The sequence below is a fragment of the Bos javanicus genome, chromosome 3, assembly GCF_032452875.1.
Source record: "Bos javanicus breed banteng chromosome 3, ARS-OSU_banteng_1.0, whole genome shotgun sequence".
Classification (NCBI taxonomy): Eukaryota; Metazoa; Chordata; class Mammalia; order Artiodactyla; family Bovidae; genus Bos; species Bos javanicus.
This window is the reverse complement of record NC_083870.1, coordinates 28,399,553-28,407,646: the sequence shown is the minus strand read 5'-3', so window position 1 is coordinate 28,407,646 and position 8,094 is coordinate 28,399,553. Positions and strand designations below refer to the sequence as shown.

Below are 8,094 nucleotides of genomic sequence, written 5' to 3'. Positions count from 1 at the left end.
GAGACTCAAAGATATGATTCTTAAGGAGGAGGAGAAAGTACAAGGTTAGAGGTGGGAAGAGAGAGTTGCATGAAGGGCCCCTCTTCTGAGAGGTCGGAATGCATCGGCCTCTGGACATGGTGGAATTGTATCTGGACGGTGAGACAGCACTCTAAGTGGGGACTGTGTTGTCAGCTCAGTACCCCGATTGGAGTTTGTGTAGTCACTTAGCATGGCTCCTTGGGTCCCTGCAGGGCATCCATCCCCTAGGGTGGGGAGTGCCAGCCTGTTTAAAAATTAGTGGGGACAGTGAAATGGGACATGAAGAGCAACACATCTTTCATTTAAAACTCAATGGAACAGGGAAACAGACAGAGATGGGATTATTAGCTTGGAATTGGGCCGGGAACAGCAAAGTCTGGAATGTGGAAAGGATGTGGTCCAAACTGTCTGCAGAACAAAATGCCAGGGAGGCCTCCTGTGGTCGGGGGTGTCGGCCCGGAGGCCTGGGTCGACAGGCTGGATGGAACCTCGCTTCGCTACAGAGGCCTCAGTGACAAGTCTCTGGTCCATCTGGAGGTTGGAGAACGGAAGGCGCCATGCAGATGGGGAGCCAGCTTCTCACCCCTAACACATCCCAGATTCGTGCTGCTGAAGGTCGGGTCCAGTTGTGTGAAATTCCCGCTGCTTTCCCTTTTCTAAAAAGAGCCACAGGATGAGATGTCAGAAATGTTTCTTTAAGCAAGATGATAAACTGTGCCCCAGTGCAGTTGACCCTAGGGGAAGTAAGGTGGATAATCTCCAGCTCTGGAGAAACCCCAAATCACCTGTGATTAGCTTTGGAATGTGTGTGTGTGTGTGTGTGTGTGTAGAGCAAGCGGGGATAGGGGAGAGAAAGAGAAAGGCAGGTTTAACTGAGTATTATGCTTGCTTTAGCTGATATTAAAATACGGAAACATTCCTTGGATCTTCACAGACTAATGACAGGAGCTAGGACACAACGCGGCATTTTGGGGCACAGGGGCTGGTGTCACTTTGTGATGGCAAATGAGGGAGAAAATTTGTTAAATAATGAAGTTACCATTGTGTGATGAATGAAGTGCTTACTGCACTTGAGGATTCTTTTAAAACTGAACATATAGTAAACTCGTGGTTAAGCTTCTGTTCCTCTGAGTTCTCCAGCTGATCTAGGAAGGGAAGGGTCTTTCTTCTGTATGTAAAGAAGAGTCCTCGAGGATAAGCCCTGTCCAGGAGGTGGCTGGTGATTAGCATGATTAATATATGGATGTATTCCTGGGAAGGGAACCTTCCAGTAGGAGAAGTGCAGATGAACTTCTGAGAACTCTGGCAGAAGTCCCCAAAGGAGCACATATTTTATGAGCCCTGACTTGAGAACAGGGCCGTCATACCCCCTGGGACCCGATGCTTGCTTCTTGCTACCAGCATCAGCATAGATACACTGTCATGTGTAAAATTGGAGAAGGATATGGCAACCCACTCCAGTATGCTTGCCTGGAGAATTCCATGGACAGAGGAGCCTGGCAGGCTACAGTCCATGGGGTCATAAGAGTCAGATACAACTTAGTGACTAAACCACCACCACCAACCAAGATACCCAAGGTGGCACAGTAATAAAGAACTCACTTGCCAATGCAGAAGATGCAGGCGTGGGTTCAATCCCTGGGTTGGGAAGATCTTCTGGAGGAGGGCATGGCAACCCACTCCAGTATTTGTGCCTGGAGAATCCCATAAACAGAGGAGTCTGGCAGGCTAAAGTCTATAGGGTCACAAAGAGTTGGACATGACTGAGTGAGCATGCATGTATAAAATGGATAGGTGGTGAGAAGTTGCTGTATAACACAGGGAGCCCAGCTTGATGCTCTGTGATGACCTAGAGGGGTGAGATGAGGGGAGGAGAGGGAGGCTGGAGAGGAGGGGATATATGTATAATCATGGCTGATTCTTGTATGGCAGAAACCAATACAGTGTTGTGAAAAAAAAAAGACATTTTCCAGTACTGCAATTTTGGAGACTCCTGAAGGAGAAAGATCCTCTTTCTTTTACATTGTTTATTTTTTATATTGTTTTACATAGTATTAACTTTATCCCAACTTGGTCGACTATGGGATTGAATTCTCCAGCCTGTTAAAATGGTCTGTACCTGGCTTACTTAGATTCTTTTTAGCGTAGTTTTGTGCCCTCCAGTTTCTTATTTTACAGTTTTTTTTTTTTTTTTTGGACTATCTGAAATGATAAGCTGGAGTCTCTCCTGAACTTTCCTACAGCCCCATCACTCAACCTATCCACCCATCCATCCACGGGGCTGGTTGTGTTTATGGAGATATCTGCTTTATATTCTCAATGGACAAGGCAGACATGAAGCATACCCTATGGGCTCTGCTCACCCAGAGATTATAATCCCATGAAGAGGATGATATATTTTGAAGAAATATAAATAATTGCTTTTACAAAAATGGCCACAATATACTGTAGTCCAAGGTAGAAAGTTAATAAATTTTGGATTTCCTCAGAACACGAGTGAGTTTTCTCACTCACATAGGAAGTTTTCATAGTAGACTGATGTAGTTACCATATCTTCTGGATATTCCACAGCCAACAGCATATAGATTTGGGTGCGTTTTAAAGAATTGACCCTGATAATAGCAACAGAGTAGAAGTCCCTGGGATTCTCATGATATTGGGAAGGTTATTAGACTTTCCAGAGTCCCCTGATGGAATTCTTTCTCTCCTAATTGTGGAATGGAAGGTGGCACTGCAAAGGTCTGAATCCTTACTCCATTATTTTTATTTAGACGATCCTAGCCTTACTGAGGGTCTTCGCCAATGGCTCAGCAGTAAAGAATCTGCCTGCCAATGCAGAAGACATGGGTTCAATCCCTGGGTTGGGAAGATCCCCTGGAGGAGGAAATGGCAACCCACTCCAGTGTTCTTGTCTAAGAAATCCCATGGGCAGAGGAGCCCGGTGGGCTACAGTCCATTGGGTTGCAAGGAGTCAGACACAACTGAGGATGCAGAGAAGGAAACCTACAGATTTATAAGATGAGGACAATACCACCTACTTGCAGGGTTGCTGTGAGAATTCGAGTTAGTAATTGTCCAAACACATGGCTCATAGTAGAGACTCAGTTGATAGCAACTATTACAGTAATTATTCAATCCTAGACTCTTGAGACAGGTAAATTCTCTGCAACGTGTCACAGAAATCAGCTAGAAAAGGTGATGGGGAATTGCTGCAGTAGAAATGAATGGTGCAATTTTATCACTTAATAACTCTGGGATTGAGAAAAATATATAACCTCTCCAAATCCAAACCTCTCATCTATATTACCTGATTTATAGGGCTGTTGGAAGCATTGAAACAGCCATCATGAAAATGTTTCCACTTTAAATGTAAGATCTCTGGATACAATTTGACTCAAATGTACGCTGGTAGGGATGTTCCTTAGTGAAGATGAGGGAATCTGAGGTGTGCCTTCATAGTTCTGAAAGCAGTTCCTAGGCTAGGAAGGAAATGGTTTTTGCAGTTCTTTCTTAGATAAATAGAAAAACTGAGACTTAGAGAAGTTGTGACATGCCCAAGACTGCGACAAAGTCAAATAGTAACTTGGTTCTCTGATCTGGCAGTTTCTGTCGAACAACTTTAAAAGCAGGAGATGACCCAATGTCATTGCCAGAGTGCTTCCCACCCCCTGACCCCCCAAGTTTTCACAAATGAGGCTAGTGGAGCCTGCAATACCACTTTTGCGAGAATTTGTCAAATGGTTCTCTTGTCCCAGAAGGTTTACAGTATGTAAAGTTTCAAGCAATCCCAGGGATAGATTGTAGTCTCAGGTACTGTAAAGAAAATACTTTTAAGCTTCTTTTAAAAATAAAATTCCTCCGAGATGTTTGGCCTGTGGCTAATGTGTTTGAAACATATTTTCTGTAAAACTCAACCTCATCAATCTACTTGCAAATCCAGAAAGGCAGCTTTTATCACACACATCAGGGCTTGTCCCAAACTCTCCCCATTCACAGTGGGGGATAAAGAGAAATGAACCGCAGGCTCAAGGTGTCTCCATCCCGTTTTCCCCCAGTAGTTCAGCCACTGAGGATGTGGGTCTAGTGCCACACTCAGCCTCAGCTCTGGAAGCCAGTGCTTGAGCCCAGACTCCAATAGAGAGACCATTTTCTTACCCTTGTTTTAGCATTTCTCACTCCCTGTGCCTAGATGGAGCTTGGAAGGGACTGAAAGCTGTCACCCTCTTACCCATTAGTAGAGTCCTTCCTCTCCAAGAAAGGCTTTCTCCCCACTCGGAGTCCTGGTTATGTCTATGGCTCCTCAAGAGTCAGCCTGTGATAGTTCGACTATTCATTCATCAGAACTGTCAGACCTGTGCATCTCCTCTCCCTTCTTCTGGCTACCTCACTCTGAAACATCATCCTCCACAAATTTTGAAATCACTGAAGAAAGGAAACAACGTAAAAACTCGATTCCAACTAACACTTTGTAATTTACTGCTGTATAGCTGGAGGAGTTGCCATTTAGTAAATGGAGGTGACTATCTCAAAAGGGAGTGAAGTAAGTCAGAAAGAGAAAAACAAATTTCGTATATTAACATATGTATATGGAATCTAGAAAAAAAAATGGTACTGATGAATGTATTTGCAGGGCAGGAGTAGAGATGCAGACATAGAGAACAGGCTTTGGACACAGCGGGAGAAGGAGAGGGTAGAATGGATTGAGAGAGTAGCATTGAAACATCCACGTAAAAGAGATAGTTAATGGGAAGTTGCCATGTAACACAGGGAGTTCAAGCTGGTGCTCTGTGACAATCTAGAGGGGTGGGATGGGGTGGGGGGGGTTGGGGGCAGGTTCAAGAGGGAGGGGATATATGTATACCAATGGCTGATTCACGTTGTTACATGGCAGAAGGCAACACAATACTGTGAAGTAATAATCCTTCAATTAAAAATAAACTTTTAAAAAAATGACTGAAGTAGTCATGTCCTCAAGGACCATCACCTGAGTACTCACCGCCTCCCCCATTTTTTCTTAGTTTATGAGATTACCGGTCCAGGGATGGAGGGGAACATTCTCAGGATACAGATGGGTGTTGTGGGTCTCAGCAAAGTCCCAGATGTGTCCTAGGTGAACCAGGGTTGAGTCCCACGTTGGACAGACTTCTTTAGCTTTCATCAGCTTTCCTCAAGACACTCTCCTTTAATAGCATGCCTTGAACTGATGTAATTTCTTGTAATAAAAGGATTAAGGTCTGTCCTTCTTCATCTGCATATTCCATATGCCTACTCAGAGGGCTGTCTTAGGAGCAGCAGTTTTACATTGGGAAATCTGAGCCTGGATTATGTGTTTATGAGGCATTCCACAATGTCTAGATTTTAATTTTGCTTTTATTTCATTGTGACAAGATGTGTTGGACTGAGATGCCTTTGGGCTCTAGCCCTGGAATTTATGAACAGAGAATGCTGCAGGGTTATGGCATGGGTGAGGCTGGAAGATGTCACCTCCACACACGGGTTCATCACAATAACATATGTTAGAAGAATAAACTAACCTTGGAACAGTAAACACACACACACACACACACTCCTATGCATACACATGTGATCACGGCAAGGCCACTGTCAAATCCTGGACAGCTCTGTTTGGTTCTCAAGGCTGCCTTTTCCACTTAGAAAGCTGGGCAGCAGCTTCATGGGTATTCTTTTTGTCTCCCTCTCGGGCACAGGAATGTGAGAGGACAGGAGTCAGAAGTCACGTGTCTGGGCCCTTCTCAGCCATTCTTCATGTCCACTTATTCCTGGAAGTAATTCATCCTACTCTGTCCCCTGTCTAATCTCTCTCTGGAGCCTTCCCCTGAGCTGCCTCCAAGGTGGCAGGTGACAGGCTGGCCTGGCCGAGAACAAAGACAGTTATCCTTGGCTGCCACCTGTCTCCCTCTGCGTGCCTGCCCTGTCTTGTCATGCTCCCTCCACATGTCTAGTAGACACCGCAAGGCCTCTGGGCAGGGGCTTTTTTTTATTATTTTTTCCTTTAAAAAATTCTCTGGTTTCTTCTGTGGTTAGATGGCTTATGTTTGATGTTTAACTTCTCTACACCCCCATTTTTCTTCATTCTTAAAAAATGCCAACAGAAAAATCTTTAAAATGAACACATTGGGTTGCTGTTCTATATACTGGAGAAAAAAAAAAGGTAAAATGAGGCATGGAAGATGCCATGGTCTGAATGTTTGTGTCCTTCAGAAATTCATATGTAGAAATCCTGACACCCACCCCCAAGTGGTATTAGAAGGTGGAGCCTTTGAGAGGTGATTAGGTCATGAGAGTAGAGCCCTCTTGAATGGGATTGTGTGAGCTTAATCACATCTGACTCTTTGCGACCCTTTGGACTATCACCCACCAGGCTCCTCTGCCCATGGGATTTTTCAGGCAAGAATACTGGAGTGGGTTGCCATTTCCTTCCCCAGAGGATCTTCCTAAACCCATGTTTCCTGTGTCTCCTGCATTGCAGGCAGATTCTTTACTCACTGAGCCATTGGGGAAGCCCCCATGTGAATGAGATTGGTGTCCTTATAAAAGTGATTCTGCAGACCTCCCCAGCCCCTCCTACCGTGTGTGGACACAGGGAGAACACAGCTATCTATGAATTAGAAAGAATGGTCTCCCCAGACATGGAATCTGCTGATGCCTTGACCTTGGACTTCCTAGTCTCCAGAATTGTAAGAAATACATTTCTGTTGTTTATAAGCCAACCAGTCTATGATATTTTTTTGTAGCAGCTTGAACTAAGACAGGAGGATTTTGATGGCCCCTGGCAGGTTTCTGAGAGCAGCTGGGGATTGCTGGGGAGAGGAGAGGTTAGTCAAGGAGGGGTCTCCCTGGACTTACTGAGAGTGGAGACCAGAACACAGCCCAGGCCCAGGTCAAGGTCCTTTGGTTGTTTTGTTCAGAACAGAATAAACTTTATGATTTGGACCTTGAGGTTGGCAGTTTCCTATAGTAGAAAAACTGACTGGCCTCATGGCCAGAGAAAGATACCTTTCTTAAGTATTTTTATTAGTACTATGCTCAAGATTCTTGTAGTAAATACAGGAATTTAGGGTTAGAAAAGGTCCAGGGCTTGGTGGAAATCACTATTTATTTCTTTAACCCACCCACCCATCCATCCATCTATCCATCCATTCTTTCATCTATTTATCCATCTATCCAGACTGATTAACCACAGTGAAATGGAAGAAAGTTTTAGAAGATAAACATGGATCAGATCAGATCAGATCAGTCGCTCAGTCGAGTCTGACTCTTTGCAACCCCATGAATTGCAGCACGCCAGGCCTCCCTGTCCATCACCAACTCCCGGAGTTCACTCAGACTCACGTCCATCGAGTCAGTGATGCCATCCAGCCATCTCATCCTCTGTCATCCCCTTCTCCTCCTGCCCCCAATCCCTCCCAGCATCAGAGTCTTTTCCAATGAGTCAACTCTTCACATGAGGTGGCCAAAGCACTGGAGTTTCAGCTTTAGCATCATTCCTTCCAAAGAAATCCCAGGGCTGATCTCCTTCAGAATGGACTGGTTGGATCTCCTTGCAGTCCAAGGGACACTCAAGAGTCTTCTCCAACACCACACTTCAAAAGCATCAATTCTTCGGTGCTCAGCCTTCTTCACAGTCCAAATCTCACATCCATACATGACCACAGGAAAAACCATAGCCTTGACTAGATGGACCTTGTTGGCAAAGTAATGTCTCTGCTTTTGAATATGCTATCTAGGTCGGTCATAACTTTCCTTCCAAGGAGTAAGCCTCTTTTAATTTCACGGCTGCAGTCACCATCTGTAGTGATTTTGGAGCCCAGAAAAATAAAGTCTGACACTGTTTCCACTGTTTCCCCATCTATTTCCCATGAAGTGGTGGGACCGGATGCCATGATCTTCGTTTTCTGAATGTTGAGCTTTAAGCCAACTTTTTCACTCTCCTCTTTCACTTTCATCAAGAGGCTTTTTAGTTCTTCTTCACTTTCTGCCATAAGGGTGGTGTCATCTGCATATCTGAGGTTATTGATATTTCTCCCGGCAATCTTGATTCCAGCTTGTGTT

At 44.7% G+C, this 8,094-nt stretch overlaps 1 long non-coding RNA gene across 1 annotated transcript; it reads right to left on the bottom strand.

Annotated features, from left to right (window-relative positions):
• Window positions 1-345: 345 nt before the first annotated feature.
• On the bottom strand, window positions 346-5,350 carry LOC133243408 (uncharacterized). The gene is made up of 2 exons (XR_009735075.1): window positions 5,053-5,350; window positions 346-677 (listed from the first exon to the last, which is right to left on the bottom strand). It is a non-coding gene; the product is annotated as an uncharacterized LOC133243408 (long non-coding RNA).
• Between the last annotated feature and the right edge of the window lie 2,744 nt (window positions 5,351-8,094).